This window comes from Peromyscus californicus, unplaced genomic scaffold (assembly GCF_007827085.1).
Source record: "Peromyscus californicus insignis strain IS unplaced genomic scaffold, ASM782708v3 Scaffold_4__1_contigs__length_199733344, whole genome shotgun sequence".
Taxonomy (NCBI): Eukaryota; Metazoa; Chordata; class Mammalia; order Rodentia; family Cricetidae; genus Peromyscus; species Peromyscus californicus.
This window is the reverse complement of record NW_026294562.1, coordinates 187,230,840-187,248,989: the sequence shown is the minus strand read 5'-3', so window position 1 is coordinate 187,248,989 and position 18,150 is coordinate 187,230,840. Positions and strand designations below refer to the sequence as shown.

Below are 18,150 nucleotides of genomic sequence, written 5' to 3'. Positions count from 1 at the left end.
TTTCTGAAGGTCAGGCTTGAGATTCGCAATGGCAAACACAGTTCAGCGTCTTTGTTGAGACTAATTGATTCCTAGTGTGGCTTGGAACACAGTATTAGAAGGATTCTGAACACACGTTTGCTCAGGAGGAGAGAATGTCCCCACCTGTCGGTGCTGTCTGCCATGCTGATCTATTGGTGCTGTCTGCCATGCTCATCGATTGGTGCTGTCTGTCCTGCCTGTAGCATGGGAGGTGATGGTACAAGTGCTGGCTTCTGCTATTTGTACAGAATATAGTAACCTAAAATCCTGAAGTTGATGTTCTCTTTTTTTTTTTTTTTTTGAAAAACGTGAGGCCGTGGGCTGTGGAGATGGCTCAGTGGTAGGAGCGCTTGTCATCTAGGAAGGAGGACTTGAGTTCAGATTTCAGTCCACCACGGAAAAAGCTAGGCATGGCCACGTGGGCTTGGAACTCCAGTGCTGTGAGGGGCAGAGAGGAGGGTTTGTTTGTAGGGTTTTCTGGCTTCTAGCTTAGTGAGCCAGTGAGAGGACCTGTTTCAAAAGGAATACGGCAGAGATGCCCATGCCCTCCTCTGGCCTCTCCTTGTACAGGTGTGTATATCTACGTGTACAGACAGGGGCATTTCACACACACACACACACACACACACACACACACACACACAAAGAATAAATAAGAAAGAAAGAGATACAAATCTTGAAAACAAAAAGTTAAGTTCACTTTTGTTACCTTGGTAGGACCTAGCATCTTCCAGAACACAGGCCTCCAAGCATGCTTGTGACAGATTTTCTAGATTAGTTTAATTCAGGTGGGAGGACTGTGTGGCTTAGTGGGTCCTTCCAGCTTGATAGAAACGAGATCGTGAGGCTACACTGCAAACCCACAAGCTATCTCCGCCACTGTCCTCGCTACGGTTGCCATCGCTGTGGTGAAATACCAGGACCAAAGCAACTGGGGGAGGAAAGGGTTGACTTCACTCACAGTTCCATATAAACAGTTCATCATCAAAAGCAGTGAAGGCAGGAACTCAAGCAGGGCAGGAACCTGGAGCCAGGAGCTGATGCAGAGGCCATGGAGGGGAGCTGCTTACTGGCTTGCTCAACCTGCTCTCTTACAGAACCCAGGACTATCAGCCCAGGGATGACACCACCCACCATGGGCTGGGCCCTCCCCCATCAACCACTAATTGAGAAAATGCCCTATAGGCCTGCTTACAACCCAATCTTATGGAGGCATTTTCTTAACTGGGGTCCCTTCCTCTCAGATGACTTTAGCTTGTGTCAAGTTGACATAAAACTATCCAGCACAGCCACCATCAGCAAGAACCTTTGCCAAGGTACTATCAGAATTCTGTTTGTTGCTGCTGTTTTTTATTTATTTATTTATTTTTACAGTCTCATGTATCCCAGGCTAGCCTCTAATTCATCATATCTGCCATCAAATCTGCCTTATGACACTGGTGATTGAACTCAGGTCTTTGTGTGTGCTATGCAAACATTCTACCAGCTGAGCTGTGTCTCCAGCAAGTACTATGACCTTGGAGCAAATCATTGGAGAAACACTCTGTGTGGTTTTGCCCATACAGGTGTGAGTTTAAATGCACACACAGGTGGGCAGGAAGCACGTATGTGTGTATTTTATATAACAGTCATCACAGAAGGCACAGGGTTCTCCACCTTCCAACTACACACGTGGAATGGAGCCAGTTTCATATCAGTTATATAACCCTTCTTGACTGTTTTCCAAGGCCACTTAATAACAATAGTTTGCATAAATCAGTTGCATAATTTAGCAAGTGCTTCCTGTCACTGGCCACTTTGCTTTAAGTCATTTACATCCCGTAACCCGTGGAGGCTTGATAGTTATTATCATCTCATTTTGTAAATGAGATCCTAGGGCATGGAGAGGTTAATTAACTTTCTCCTTGTCACACAGCTAGAAAAATCACCAAGCTAAAATTGAATCCTGGGAGTCCCTGAGCCTGTCCTACTCACCCATGAAAAGGGAGGATGTCTATGTCTTTATGCACGGGAGGAAGCCACACTTCTCTCTGTGAGACCGTTTTTCACAGTGTCCTGCATCTTATGTTATTTACAGAAGAGTGTCACACATTAGTGGTGCTCAAATTGTGACCCAGAGGCCCTGTGGGATCCTTGGGAGTTAATTTAAAAAGCTATAAGATTCAGAATCTGGAGGGAGGAGGATTATAAGTTCAAAGTTTTTCCACAGACCTGGGTGTAGTTACACACACCCATAACCCCAGCACTCAGGAGGTAGACTAAGGAGGATCAGGAGTCCAAGGCAGAGCTATACATGGAGTCTGAGAACAGTTTGACACAGAGACTCTGTCCAAACAAACACCACACACACACACACACACACACACACACACACACACACACACACACACACAGAGTAATTTGGGGGTCAGTAAAGGGTCTTGCATCGCAAGCCTAAAGGCCAGAGATCAGTTCCCAGGACCCACAGAGTAGGAGGGAACTGAGTCCTGAAAGCTGTCTTCTGACCTCCACATGCCCACTTCCAGTAATAATAACAATAACAACAACAATAATGATAGTAGTGGTGATAATAGATTAAGAGCTGGAGAAATTATTCAGTGGCTAAGAGCACATACTGCTCTTCCAGAGGATCAAAGTTCAGTTCCCAAAAGCGTATGAGTCAAGCTCATTACTTGCCTGTAGCTCCAGCTCCAGGGGGATCTGATGCCCCCTTCTGGACTCCTCAGGTACTGCACACACACACACACACACACACACACACACACACACACACACACACACACACACACATCTTTTTTAAAGATTTAAGGAAACAAGAAATAAAGTAAAACAGGGCCTAAATCAATTTATTTCCCCTTATACTATTACTTCCTTATGAAATATAGAGTACAGCAGAGTTAGAGCCAGTATGAAGATAATCAAATGGACAAGTAAGTGGAACTTACTTCACCTGAATCCAGGCCCTCACACATACCAGGCAAGGGCTCTATATCTGAACTACATCTTTAGTCCTTTCTGAATTTCTGTTTTGAGACACAGTCTCACTAACTTGCCAAGACTTGTGTCGAATTCACCCAGTAGCCGAGGCTGGCCTCAAATTTACTATCCTCCTGCCTAGTCTTACAAGTAGCTGGGCTGAGGTCTCAGTGTCGCTACACCAGCCGCCCCTTCTTCCACTAGGACAAAGGTTGGATAGATTTTATAATGCATCTGCATATGCTTCTTTTGTTTTGGAACCCCCTAGAGAGTTTTCACTAAAGCAAGTTGCTTATGTAAGCATGCTGTGGTCCAGTTATTTATTATGACAGTCTCTCACTGTGGAGTCCAGGTTGCATGGAAACTTGCTGAATAGCCTGGGCTAGCTTCAAACTTGAAATCCTGAGGTCAGAGAGACAGTTCAGCAATTAAGAGTACCCACTGCTCTTGCAAAAGACCAAGGTTTGCTTCCTAGCACTTACACAGTGGTTCATAAACATCTGTAACTCCAGTGCCAGGGGATCTGGCACCTCCTTCTAACTTCTGAGGGCACCAGGCAAGCACATGGTGTAAATATATACAGGTGGGCAAAGAAAGCACTCATACATATACAATAACTATATCTAAAAAGTAAAAATGAAGGACAGTGACTGAGGAAGGACACCTGAAACAGTCCTCTGACCTACACACACACACACACATACACACACACGGGGGCGGGGGGAGTTTTCTGGGGCCAGAAAAATGGGTCTGTGGTTAAGAATTCGTACTGTTCAGTCATTGCATACTGTTCAGTCATGGGGACCAGAGTTCCACTCTCAGCACCCATGTTGAGCTGCTCACAAGCCCTCTGAGGGATTTGACACCCTCTTCTGGCCTCCGTAGGCACTGGCATATAAATTAAATTAAATGTGGACATACACTCATACATGTACATTAAATAAAAATAAATATTTAAAAATGCTTTTTTTTTTCTTAAGAAGTTTTTAGGACTGGAGAGAGCTCAGAGGTTAAGAGTGCATACTGCTCTTTCAGAAGACTGAGTTGGGTGGCTCACAACTGCCTGTAACTTCAACTCCAGGGGAACTGGCGCCCTCTTCTGGCCTCCGAGGGCAATGCACTTAATCTAAGCAGACACAGGCATATTATCTAAATAAAAAGTAACTTCTTTTTTCTTTTAAGACAGGGGACAGGGTTTCAGGAGGAGAGAAGGCTATAAGACAATAGTTGGGCTAGATTCTCGCCTCAGAGGTGGAGTGCCTAGAATCTGCTAGTGAGGGATGTCCTGACGGTGGATTAGATGGCAGAGCCCCTTGCCTGATATACGCCAGAGGCTCAGGATATGACCCAGTGGTAGAACAACCGCCTAGCATGCACAAGGTTCTGGGTTTGACCTCTGGTATCAGAAAATAAAGGAAATAAAATAGGAATAGAAAAGAAAGATAAACAAAACGACTTTCCTATTTTTATTTTTAGTTTCAACCTCATCCCCAGATGATGTGACCATTAGCAGTTTCTTCTTTTAGGTCAGTGGCTCTCCCCTGGGATGATTTTGCCTCCAGAGTAAAAAAAAAAAGTGATTTCTGTACAAGTTAAGAGGGCAGACTGGCATTTGTCAGACTGGCATCTGTAAGGATTCTGCAAAGGTGTGGGTAGGCATTGCCCAACATCCATAGCAAAGATTCCTCTGGTCTAAGATCTGATTGTAGTGAAGTTCCAGTTACTGGCTCTAGGCATTACCTATTCACCTATATTGTCCCTCTGTCTTATCCATTCTTTTCTATTGCCGTATCTATCATCTACTCTTCAACCTACCTACCTGCCATCTGTCTGTCTATCTATCTATCTATCTATCTATCTATCTATCTATCTATCTATCTATCATCTATCTTTTTTTTTTAAACAGGACTCACATAGCCTAAACTAGCCCCAACTCATTTCGTATTGGAAAGGTGACCTTGAACTTCTAACACTCCTGCATTTACCCACCAAGTACTAGGATTATGGTTGAGGGGGCACCTCTATGCCTGGTTTATGCTGTGCTGGGGATCGAACCCAGGGCTTCATCCATGCTAGGCAGCCACTCTCTACCAACTGAGCCACACCCCCAACCTCTGCTTTTTTTTTTAAAATTAATGCAGACATTAGCGATCTCTCTGAGAATCAGATAAAAGCTACGAACCTATAGTACATTGGGGGGATACACATACTCACAAAATTCTGTACATAATTTCAGGAGCTTTGTGGACATTGTCACAGCTCTCCCAAGACTCTCCGGGTATGCTGTTTGGAATCTCGGTTGTAGAATGTCCCATTCAGAGGGGGCTCACTCAGGCAACCTTTCCCTGATACAGATCAGGAGGCCCAGTGGGTAGAGGATGAGGCACCGGCTCTGGGTGCCTTGGGCGGAGACCAGGAAAAACAGCCTGTGAAACACAGACCACCTGACTCCCCAGAGCTGGGACATTTCCACTTCACCCCAAATGAGGACATTCTAGAAGCGCTGATTATCATCCTTTCCCTGATGCGGTGGGAAGGAGAGCAGAGCCGACATTCTGTTCCTCTCCAGAAACACAAAGGCCCCAGCTGTGGCTGATGACAAACACCTGGAGAGGATGCAAGGGCCTGGAGGCTCGGGGTGAGGGGAGGATAGAACTGATGCTTCAGGGTAGGGACTGCAGAGGACAGACCCACTCATTCTCAGACTCCATCCATTCCTTCACTTACCCAACCAGCCAGGAGCCCTGGACAGAGAGAGGCCTCCCATTGACTGCCTGTGGGGGTGGGCCCGAAGTGAGTCAGACCTATTCCTGTCTTTGATCAGCTCCTGCACCGACAGGCAGGATAGACTCCACACACCAACCACTAGGTGGGGTACCTGGGTGCTGGTGGAGGCAGCACAGGGCAAGTCGGAAACAGACAGCCCGGATACAGGCTGCAGTGGTCAGGGAAGGCCTCCTGGGAGGAAGAGCATTGAGGGTGAATCTCTTTTTTATATTAAAAGATATATTTAATTATTCATAATTTATTATTATTATTATTGTTTTTTTTTTTTTTTTTTTTTTGAGACAGGGTTTCTCTGTGTAGCCTTGGCTGTCCTGGAACTCACTCTGTAGACCAGGCTGGCCTCGAACTCACAGAGATCTGCCTGCCTCTTGCCTCCTGAGGGCTGGGATTAATGATGTGCATCACCACCACCACCCGACTTATTCACAGATTTTTGGGGAGGTGCATGTGCCACAGCATGCCTGTGGAGGTCAGAGGACAACTTGTGAGAGTCAGTTCTCTATCTCCACCCTGTGCGTCCTTGGGGACTCAACGTAGGTTGTCAGGTTTGGCAGTAAGAATATTCTCCTGCTCAGCTGTCTCACTAGACCTTATTTTGTTCTTAAGACAAGGACTCATGCAGCCCAGGCTGGTCTTGAACTCATATGGAGTCAAGAATGACCTTGAATTCTTGACCCTCCTCACTGTCTCTAGACTGCTGGCATTTCAGGCAGTCACTACCACACCCAGTTTTATGCAGTGCTGGGGACTGAACCCAGGGCTGCATCCATGCTAGACGAGCACTCTAATCAATGGAACTACTTATTATTATTGTGTGTATGACAGAGATGTGTGTGTGTGTGTGTGTGTGTGTGTGTGTGTGTGTGTGTGTGTGGTGGTGGGGGGTGCATGTGCCAAAGCACATATTTGAAGGTCAAAGGACAACTTCCGTGGACTCAGTTTTCGCCTTCCACCTTTCCACGGGTTCTGGGGGTCCAACTCAGGTTTCCAGCATTGCATCATCAGGTGACAATTGCTTCTACTGGCTAAGCCATCTCACCAGCTCTTGTTGCTTTAAAATTCTAAAGTGAGGAGGCTGGAGAAATGGCTCAGTGGGTAAGAGCACTGGCTTCCCTTTCAGAGGGCTCGGGTTCAATTCCCAGCACCCACATGGCAGCTCACAACTGTCTGTAACTCCAGGTCCAGGGGTTCTGACACCGTCACACCAATGCACATGAAGTAAAATAAATTATTTAAAAAAAATGGAAAGTTAGACTTAATCATTTTATGTATGAGTATTTTGCCTACATGTATGGATATCTGTGGACCACATCTGTGCTTCGTGGCCACGGAGGTCAGAAGAGAGGACCAAATCTCTTAGAACTGGAATTACAGATGGTTGTGAACCACCATGTGGGTGCTGGGAATTGAATCCATGTCCATTCCTAAAGCAATAAGTGCTCTTTTGTTCCTCTCTTCCCCCCCACCCCCCCCCACCCCCGCCCCAGGGCAGGGTTTCTCTGTAGCCCTGGCTGTCCTGGAACTTGCTCTGTAGACCTGGAACTCCCCAAGGTCCACCTGTCTATGCCTCTCCAGTGCTGGGATTAAAGGCGTGACCCACTGTGCTGGCACCATAAGTGCTGTTAACCACTGAGAAGTTTCTCCAACTCCTGTTTCGTTCTGAGACACCATGGTCTTATATGGCCCAGGCTGACTTTAAATTTGTTCCGCAGCTAACTTTAAATTCCTCATTCACATGCCTCCACCTCCAAAATTCTGGGATTAAAGGTGTGTACCATCACAGCTAGGATAAGGGTGAATCTTTTTTTTTTTTTTTTTTTTTTTTTGGTTTTTCAAGTCAGGGTTTCTCTATATAGTTTTGGTGCCTGTTCTGGATCTTGCTTTGTAGACCAGGCTGGCCTTGAACTCCCCAAGATCCGCCTGCCTCTGCCTCCTGAGTGCTGGGACTAAAAGCGTGCATCACCACCACCTGGCAGTGAATCTTTCTTTCCTTGTTCTGTTTTGATTTTTTTGAGACAAGAGTTTCTCTGTGCAGCCCTGGCTACCCCAGAACTAGTTCTGTAGACCAGGTTGGCATTAACACAGAGATCCACCTGCCTCTGCCTGCTGAGTGATGTGATTAAAGGCACGTACCACCATGCCCCATTGAGGTTTAATCTTTTAAGAGTGGATGGAAAAGAGGATAGAGAGACAATTCACTGGTTAAGAGCACTTTCTGTGCTTCCTGAGTTTGGTTCAAGATCGCCTTTAACTCCAGCTCCAGGAGATCAAAGGCCACCTTCTGGCCTCTGCAGGAAACCACACCCAGAAGCAACTGCACATACCCCACCTCCAGACACACCTCCATATCATTTTAAAAGAATAATCATTTTTAAAAGAGTGATGGAAGGCTGATGAGATGGCCCAGTGTGTTAAGGCACTTACCACCAAAACTGCCGATCTGAGTTTGCTCCTGGGAACCCACATTAATGGAGAACACTGACCCCTGAATGTTGTCCTCTGACCTCCACACTTGCAACAGGACATGCACATGCAGCACACATGCCATTAATCAATTCCTGTTTGAAAAATTAAACAACATCAAAAAGAGTGGACGGAAGCCTTGTCGGTTGAGCAGGGTAGGAGAGCAACTGCATCCTAAGGATACAGCAGAGAGGATGTCCTGCCTTGAGGCTGATGCTTTTGTCATGAAGACTCAGTTAAGGAGCCTGGATATTCTCCTGAGGATGACAGGGAGCCATGGAGAAATTTAAGAGGAAGAAGGACAGGGCCAGCTGTGATGCTGCACAGTCTTTGGGGAATTGAATAAGGAGAAGATGTGTAAGGGCTAGTGGTGTGGGCTGGTGGCAGTCTAAGGAAGAGCAGGGCAGGCAGAAGGGACCGGAAAGAAAAGGGCATCTACCCAGGAGGCCAGATAGACCTACATGTGGCCTGACTGTTAGAACAGAAGGCTTCAAGGAAGCACTAAAGCAACAGTGACTGAACAGCTTGTGTGACCTTCACAGTGTGATGCTTGACAGGGTATATTAGTCATCTGTCCAAAGAGCAGAAGGCCTATAGCTTCAAACAACACATACTGAGAATCCCATAGCTTCTGCAGATCAGGGTCGAGCAAGATATGGTGATCTGGCCAGGGTCTCTCAGACCTGAAACCATGGATTGGCTTGTTCTTATCTGGAGCTTGGGCTGGGAGAGATCACCAAACTCCTGAAAGCTGTACAGAATTCACTGCCCTGTAACCAGAAGAAGTTCCTTGTTTTCTTGTTGCCAATGAAAATTCTCTGTACCATGGCTTTCTCTATAGTATAATGTGTGTGTGTGTGTGTGTGTGTGTGTGTGTGTGTGTGTGTGTGTGTGTGTGCGTGCAGGTATACATGTACCTCAGCGTGCATGTAGAGGTTAAATAACACGTTTTTGAGAGTCAATTCTCTTCTATTTTTTCCCTGTAAATTTATTAGTCTTTTTTATGTGTGTCTGAATGTGGGTGTGCATGTGGGGGTCAGGGGGCGGCTCTGAGTTGTTTCTTTCCCTCTACTGTGGGTCCTGGGACTTGAACTCAGGTTGTTAGGCTTGTGCAGCAAAAGCTTTTACAAGCTGAGTCATTTGGATGGCTCATCCACCTTGTTGAGGCAGGGTTTCTTTGGTTGTCTATTCCAGCTGGTCTCCAAACTTCTGAGAAATCCTTCTGTTTCACCTCAGGAGTGCTGGGATTACAGATGCACAACAGCTGGCTTTTCATGTGGGTTCTGAGAGTTGAACTGAGGCCATCAGGTTTTCATGGCAAATGTGTCTACCTGGGAACCCATGTCTCTGGCCCTGTTCGTGTGCTTTTTCAAGGATGTTAGAGGAACAGGGGATGGGGCTCAGTAGGTAGAGTATTTGCATAGTGTGTGCACAAAATTGTGAATTCAGTTCACAGCATTGTATAAACCAGGTATGGTAGTGTACACCTGTAATCCCAATATTTGAGAGGCAGAAGCAAGAGAATCACAAGTTCAAGACTAGCCTTGCCTACAGAGAATAACCAAGGGAAGCCTAGGCTATGTGAGACCGTCTTTGAAAAAGAAACCAAACCAAACAAAAACAGCTTCTTTAAACACATAAGCAGATTAAAGTAAATAAATATGAAATGTGTTCTCTTTAGTCACCAGAACAATAAGTATTCTAATTATGTATCATTTAAATATAAAAATTAACCACCAATGTAGAACTATTTATATGTGAAGGAAGGGAGAAAAAAAGTGAGTTCCATGTGAGTAAAATCATTTTCTATCAGAGAAACAAAAAACAATAGATAATGCATCATGTAGACATATTCAAAGGTAATTATTATTTAGAAATATCAAGAAAAGTCGAAAAAGAAATACTTTTTTTCCCCTTCGAAACAGGGTCTCACTATGTACTTACTCTTGGCTGCCCTGGACCTCACACAGATCCTTTCTGCTTCTGCCTCTTGAGTGCTGGGATGAAAGGTGAGTGCTACCACACCAGGCCCCAAGAGAAGACATAATTTAAAACATTTACAAAGTCAGAGAGTTGGCTCTGTACTTAAGAGCGCTCCCTGAACAAACATGACCATCATAGTTCAGCTCCTACTCAACAAGTTGGGTGTCTGGTGAACTTCTGTAACCTCAGCTCCAAGATGGGTAGAGACTGGAGGGGAGGGTCTCTAAAGCTTGCTTGCTTCCAGAGAAGAGGTAAGCCCCACGTCCAGGTACAGGGAGAGACCCTGCCTCAAAGGAATAGACAGTGATGCCCTCTTTTGACATCCACACTTGCACTGGCATGTGTTTCATGAATGCATGCGTGTACACACACACACACACACACACACACACACACACACACAGGGACCAGAGAGATGGTTCAGTGGTTTAGAGTGATTGTTGCTCCTGCAGAAAATCCAGGCTCAATTCCCGGCACCCACATAGTGACTCACAATCATCTGTACCTCCAATCCCAGGCAGTCAGACTTCCTCTTCTGACCTCTTCCTGCATGAGGCACACATGTGGTGCACATACATCAATACAAGCCAAACACTGATATGTATAATAAAATACATAACTCTAAAGCAACAACAGCAACAAAATCCCACTAACAGCCCTTTCCATAAGGAACAGAATTTGGGATACAATTGGCTGAATTATTTTTCTTAAAATCCCTCATGTACTATTTTGGTTCTTTCCTTTAAGAAGTAGTTACTAGCAATATTGATTTGTGTAGGAGATTGATTTTAATTTAAGATAAAAATGAAGTTGGTAATTAGGCCCCAGTGGCTAATTATTTTATGTTAGTGTGTCTCTACTGTGGGTGATTTTTGTCTCTCAAGGGACTTGGGACAGTGTCTGAAGACTTTGGTTGTCATAACTGGAGAGAGGGTGCAGATCCTGGCTTTCAGTGGGTGCCAGCAAGGGTTACTGCTCAATCTCCCACAAGGTAAAATTCACCCCATAATGAAGCAGCACCTGATCTGGATGTCATTCGTACCAAGGCTGAGAAACCTTGGCTTTATTTTTCATTATCTGAAATCCAACTTTGATGTCAGCTGACATCATGCTCAAGCTATGGAATGTGTTTCTCTTTCTCACCCTCAGTCTTTACATCTATAAAATGGGAGCTAAGCTAGATATGGTGATACATAACTGTAATCCCAGCACTTGGGAGACCTAGGATGGAAGGCTGACATAAGTTTAAAGCTCATTTGGTCTATGTAATAAGACTTTTTCTAAAAAAAAAAAAATAATAAGGACTGGCTATATGACTCATTGAATAAAAGATGTTTGCCATCTGGCCTAATATCTAAGATCAATCGCTGGGATCTGCTGGTGGAGAGAACCAATGCTTATTGTCTGTCTTCCGGTGTGCACATAAACATCATGCCATGCATATTCCTCCCACCCCCCTGAAATGGCACAGAAAATAAATAAAATGTAATAAATTATGCAATTAAAAATTGGGTATGGAGCCGGGCGCACACCTTTAATCCCAGCACTCAGGAGGCAAAAGGCAGGCAGATCTCTGTGAGTTCAAGGCCAGCCTGGTCTACAGTGCGAGATCCAGGACAGGACAGGCACCAAAGCTACACAGAGAAACTCTGTCTTGAAAAACCAAACCAAACCAAACCAAACCAAAACAAAAAACTAGGTAATGGTGTTGTACACCCATAATCCCGAAGTTCAGGAGATAGAGACAAGTTCAAGGTCATTTCTGACTGCAGAGTGAATTTCTGACCAGCCTAGGACACACGAGGACCTGTCTTAAGAAAAAGAAAAATGAAATAACTGGAAGTTGTGGAGGCGGCACAGCCAGAGAAAAGCTTGCAGCAAAAGTATGAGCACCTGAGTTCAGATTCCTAAGTGTGGCAGGGTATGCCTATAATCTCAGTTCCAGGAGAGAGGAGACAGGAAGATGCCTGGGGTCTGCTGGCCAGCCAGTCTAACAGAATCCTCAAGCTCCAAGCCAGTGAGAGACCCTGCCTCGAAAAATATGATGGGGAGTAATTGAGGAAGATATCCAACACTGACCTCTGTTAAACACACACACACACACACACACACACACACACACACACACACACGCACATGCACAAATGTATACACATGCAAAACCCGGCAAGCAAATAAATAATGAAATAAAAAAATAACGAAATAAAACAGAATGGGGGTAACCTCTGAATTGCTTCTTGAAAAGACTGAGCCAATGCCTGCAAAGTACTAAGCCTGAAAATTAAATGTTCAATTTATATTGGTTGTCATTGTTGTGTCTGTTTTATCCTTCTCCCTGGCAAAAGATGCTGAAAAAAATATACCCAGAACTGACAAGTGGATTCCAGGTCCCTTCTTTCCCTGAGGGGTTATTTTTATTTGCTTCTAAACCAGGAGTGTAAGGATATTTTTCCCAACTTCAGTCCCTCAGGGGGCATGGTGGGAATGAAACGAACTGAGATATCTAAAGCAGCACCAAGGAAAGCTGGTGTCCTGATGATACCTGTCGAAACGGAAACAGGAGGATTGCCTGAAGTTTGAGCCCAGCCTGGGCTATAGAGTGAGTCCCAGGCTAGCCTGTCCTACAAACTGAGACGCTGTCTCAAAAAACTGAAGAGAAACAACCAAACAAAACAAAAACAGAAGAAAGAAAAGAAAGACTAGTGGAATTTTTGAGAAACTGGGTACTCAGAGATACAAAATACATCAGTAAACGACGTAGAAGGGAACATAGGTTGTCTTCTGTTAGCCCCCATGGTGGAGATGGTTTGGCCCATCTGACCGCCTTAGTTTCATGTTCAGGACCCATAGGGTGGAAGGAGAGAATCAACTCTTGCAAGTTGTCCTCTGACCTTCTCATGCAAGCCATGGCACACACCTTTCCTCACTCACATACACATCACACTCACACACACACTAAAAGAAAGTTTCCGAAACTTACCCATTGCTGGCCTCTCTCCACAAAAAGGCTGTTTTATCCCAGCTCCGCCTGTATCCCCTGCGTGATCGTGAATGAATGGCCTCACATCTCAGAATCTTAGCTTGCCCACTTCCCAAGGATTCTGTCAGGATTTCATGAGATAAAGTGGTTTGTAAACTATCTAGCTCAAGACAGAAACAAACCTTGGCCAACTCTTAAGATTTTTGTGGTTCACCCCCACCATGCAGCTCAGGCTGACCTCAGACTCCCTATGCAGCCAAGGATAACCTTGAACTCCTGATCCTCCTGTCTCTACCTCCCTGGAATCCCAGATGTGCACTACCACATGTAGCTTAATTTGCACCAGTCTTAAAAAACGTGTAAAGCGACTTTTCAGGTTGTTCTCCTTTTACCTGAAGGTAACTTTGGTCCCCAGAGTGGCTGAGTTTAGGACAGGAAGTGTTTGGCCCAAGGTCACCCAGAAGCAAAGGGCGGTCTCCAAAATCAGGACCAAGGCCAAAGTTATAATTATCTATTTTCTACCTCGGATCGGCCCATCCCATACTCACTGGTTAGTTCTAGAAGTGACAGCAATGCTCGCAACTGTTGCCTAGCTCTCCAGCACAGTCCTAGATACATTTATCTCTCCTCTTTGCTCCCCAACCCGATTCTTGTCTTGATGGGAACCGAACGGCATCCTCCTTTTCCATCAGGGTTAAACTACGGTAGAAGCAGAGGGTACCAAGAAAAAGAAAATTGTTGGTAAAACTCAAAATGCTTGCTATGCTTGTAAATGAATTATAGTTCATTTAGAAGAAATCTTTGGCCCTGCTACTTGGGAAAAGAGAAAAAAAGACCCTGAGAAGTTGAGCTTTCCCTTGATTTTTTGGGGGGTGGGCGGGGAAGAGGGGAGAGCATTCCTGGGGTCTTTTTAAAAAGGCCCTCCCCTCATTTCCGGCCGCCGCTGCCAACCTTGGCTGGGCGCCTGGATCCTGTTGCTATGACAACAGGAAGAGGCGGTGGCGGCGGCAAGCCATGCTGAAGAGATGGAGGCTAGTGGGGGTGGGGGTGGTGGCTTTGAAATGGGGGTGGGGGTAAGGATCAGGGGGATGGGGGTGCGGGTGGAAGGGGGCAGAGGTGCCCTCTATCTCTGCCTTCCTCAGTGCATCTGAGCTGGTCCCCTTTCCTAGAATCAATCTCTCTGTCTCTCCCTGTCTCTGTCTCTGTCTCTCTCTCTCTGCCTGTGTCTCTGTCTTTCTCTCCCTCCTCACTCTCTCCCTGGCCCCCATCCCCAATTTCTTCCTCACCCCTTCCTCTATTTCTTTCCCTTCCCATCCTCTCAGACTCTCTCTTCCCATCTGTCTCTCCTCCCCCTTCTCTGGATGACTATCTCTTACTCCTTTCCCCTTCTGTTGCCCAGACCCGGACCCCCTCTTCTTCTCTCCTCCCCACACCCTCCCCCAGCCTCCCCCTACCCCTCTATTTCTCCCTCATCTCTTGCTGTTCTCTGTCTCTCTTCCTGCTTCTGTCCCTTCTCTCTCTGGATATTTCTCTCTGTGTGTGTCTCCTCAACTTCCTTCTGCTACCAGTCATTGCCTCCCCCAAATTCTTCCCTCCCCCACCTCTGTTCTCAGTCTCTGGGTCTCTCTCTCTTTCCGATCTCCTTGTCTCTCTCCGTCTCCCTCCCTCTCCGGATCTATCTCTCTTCTTCCTCAGCTTCCTTCTGCCACTCAGACCCCGCTCCCCAACCGCTTCCCTTCCCCCCTCATCCCTCTCCCCTCGGAGGCTCCCCCATCCCTCAGCAGCTCCCCTCCCCCTCCCTCCCTCCTCCCTCCTTCTCTCTTCCAGCTCCGCACTTTACCCAGCGACACGAGAACCAAATTGTCTCCTCACCTTTTTTTTTTTTTTAAAGCCCGACCCTCTCATCCTGACGGCCCAAGCTCCGAGCTAACCCCCAGCTCCCCTCCCCCTCACTCTACACCCCCATTCTTCATACGCCTCCTCATCTCCATCCCCTCTCAACCAGGTCGGACGCCTGGGTCCCTTGCTGCTGGGGGAGGGGGGAGCAGCGAGAATTGGGAAGCCCAGAGGTGTTTCTGGGGGGAGGGGTGCTGGCAGCAGGGGCTGGACGTCCCTCCCCAGTGCATCGGAGAGTTGACCTATCATTAACTGAGGTGAGAGATCTTTTTATTAATCGGAGGTGGGTGGGTGTAGATTTAAGGTTCCGTGAATCCCCCTGATTCTGAGAAAAAAAAAAATCCAGTCTCTCAGACGAAGGACTGTGACCCTCTTCTATCCAGAAGCTTTAGAATTGGGGGGTCCTCTATTCCTGTCTCCTTTGCGGATGGACTCAATGAAGAGTCCCCGAAGCCAAACAGATTGTCTCTCAAATTGACAAAAATGAAAAGCTCTTAAAATCTTTATGATGGAGAAAGTCCCTCCTGGTCCCTTTTCCTCCTATCCCAGGTTGTAGGGCCCACGAGGCTTGGGAAGAAGGTACATGTTGGGGTCAGAGCTCATGTCTGTGGAAGCAGCAATTTGTTAAGACAGTGGAGGTGGCTGCTGTGGTAGTGGTGAGGGGCACAGGCATGTGTAGAGGAGGCAGAAGGAGGGAAGGAAACTCAGTCCGGGTCAGGGGCCAGCCTGGAAAAAACGGGAAAGCTGGGAATGGGCCCAGGAAGGGGCTGTGTGTGTGTGTGTGTGTGTGTGTGTGTGTGTGTGTGTGTGTGTGTGTGTGTGTGTAGGCAGGAGCACACGTGTGGGGCACTAGGCCCTGTTGCCATGGAGACACCCCCCATAGACAACCTTTCTCTACAGCCCCTCCTGGGAGCAGACCCGGTCCAGGGCCAGCTGGTGGGGGCGGTGGAGCCAGAGAGGAAACTGGGAGGCCAAGGTCACCCTGTACTGGGACCCGGGGTTTCTAGTTGATGCCTCTCATCCTCAGAGCTTCCAGACTCCTTCTTACGGGGGATTTGGGAAAGAAGTCAGAGGAAGAGGTTGAAACAGGTGAGGGAAACACAGGCAGGAAGAGGCACGGATGGTCGGGATCTTACAGAAGACAGAAATGAATGGACAGGGAAGGAGTTATCCATAACGGAGTTGTAGTTCTGTAGCTTTCTTTCTTTTTTTTTGTGGTGTGTGTGTGTGTGTGTGTGTGTGTGTGTGTGTGTGTGTGTGTGTGGTGTTTGGGAGATGATGGTGGCTAAGTTCCTACATAGGTGAAACTGTTATGGGAAAGGAAGGACTGGGGATATTCCAGAGAAGTCTGCCGGGCCTGCGGAGGGGGGCTTTTCCTTCGTGAAGTAGATGCTGGAAGCTGTGGTGTGTGGAAGAAGTGGGCAAAAGAGAAGGGGATTCTCTATGATGTTAAAAAAAAGTTGGGGATGACAAGTTCTAATATGTTGAAGTGAGTGTGGGGTTCAGAATCACCTGAGAAGATCTAGAATTGAGGGGATCCCTTGCAGTGTAGCCTACTGAGGCTGTGGTGAGTTGTCTGTGCCGAGGGTAAAAGCCAAGGCATGCTGGGCAGAACAGGAGAGGGTGATCATATTTTTGGACAGGTTAGATGTTAGAACATTTCTGAATGGGAGGAAATTGGGGTCTGGAGGAAGCCATGGCTGTAGTAGGAAACCTTGTGAAGCTCACAGAGCAAATTTTTCTTAATGGAGGAGAAAAGGCAACGGAAGGATGAGTTTGTGTGAGTTGTAGGGAGAACAGAGGCCAGGTTCCAAATACTTTTAAGCAAGACTGAGTGCGGAGTTTTCTTTGAGTCAAAAACATAGCAGGGCGCTGGGGTTGGAAGGGAGGTGGATGAATGAGGCACGAGGGTACAGGAGGGACTGGGAGAGTCTACATGACAGAGACAAGGTGTCTCTATGTCTTCCAAAGTCTAGGGGATTTGGAAATTCCCCAGGGAGCTTTTTAAACACCCTAGGTGATTGACTACTTCTCAGCCCCATTAAATTGGGATTTCTCGGGTAGGAGTCCTGCTTCAGAATTTTTATTTAATCCTCTCGCACTTTAAAGATGTGCCAAGGTGGTAAGGCCAATCCTGAGACACAGGGGCCTATCTAGAGGAAATGGGGGAAGTGTTAGGACTCCTGTGAATAGTGAGGCTCACTTGGGAAGGTTTTTGTTTGTTTTTGGTTTTTTTTTGGAGAGATTGGGGGATTTATTTTTTCTAAGTAGAGGAAATTATAGGAGATATGCCAGGTCCAAAAGCAGAAACTTTTGGGGAGGGAGGTATTCTGTCAAGGAGGATATGAAAAAACCAAAACGTGGAATTAGTGGGCAATTTTTGTTTGTTTTTCTTTAGATGGGGGTGTCCAGTAGTCCAGGCTGGTCTTCAACTTGCTTTGTAGCCAAGGATGTCCTTGAACTGATCTTCCTACCTTTACTTCCTGAGTCCTGGGATTCTAGACATATACCACCATGTCCCATTTATATTCTGGTTGGGATCAAACCCAGGGCTTTATTCATGCTAGGCCAGCTCCTACCAGCTACATCCCCAGCTGATACTGTGGCTCCTAAATTGGAGAGATACCAGAGGCAAAATTGGAGACCTACGGACAGGCCTTTCCTAAGCAGTGGTCCTACAGTGTGTGTGTGTGTGTGTGTGTGTGTGTGTGTGTGTGTGTGTGTGTGTGTGTGTGTTACTGTATGTGAGAAGGCTGGTAATGGGGCCAGGGAAACTAAGGAGTGAGCAGAGGCAGGGGGCTTCTTAGGAGGAGATAACAGTGGCGTTTGAATCCTGAGTTGGCTTCCCAAGAGGACAATGGTGATCACAAGAGAGGAATGGAGGGTGCTGGGTCATGACCTCTGAGTATATGGACTGATGAGGGGCAATCTTTCAGTAGAATCCAGCAGGAAAGTCGTTTTGGGAGAAAAGAGGCCGTCTCACAGAATTAACTCCCTCTCTCTTGCCTCCACCAGCTGGAGACCATGGCTTCACTCTGACCTCC

The 18,150-nt window shown here is 46.6% G+C and overlaps 1 long non-coding RNA gene across 6 annotated transcripts in view; it reads right to left on the bottom strand.

Annotated features, from left to right (window-relative positions):
- Positions 1–15,363, bottom strand: part of LOC128094388 (uncharacterized) — a 39,477-nt gene extending 24,114 nt beyond the window's left edge. For 3 of the 6 annotated variants that reach the window (XR_008212945.1, XR_008212946.1, XR_008212944.1), the window contains exons 1-3: positions 14,665–15,363; positions 13,759–13,909; positions 13,211–13,331 (exon numbers count right to left, since the gene is read on the bottom strand). This is a non-coding gene — a long non-coding RNA (uncharacterized LOC128094388). Of the gene's footprint in view, positions 1–730; positions 953–8,208; positions 8,343–13,210; positions 13,332–13,758; positions 13,910–14,664 lie in introns of all 6 variants that reach the window. The other 3 variants (XR_008212947.1, XR_008212948.1, XR_008212949.1) reach the window with 3 other exon arrangements.
- Between the last annotated feature and the right edge of the window lie 2,787 nt (positions 15,364–18,150).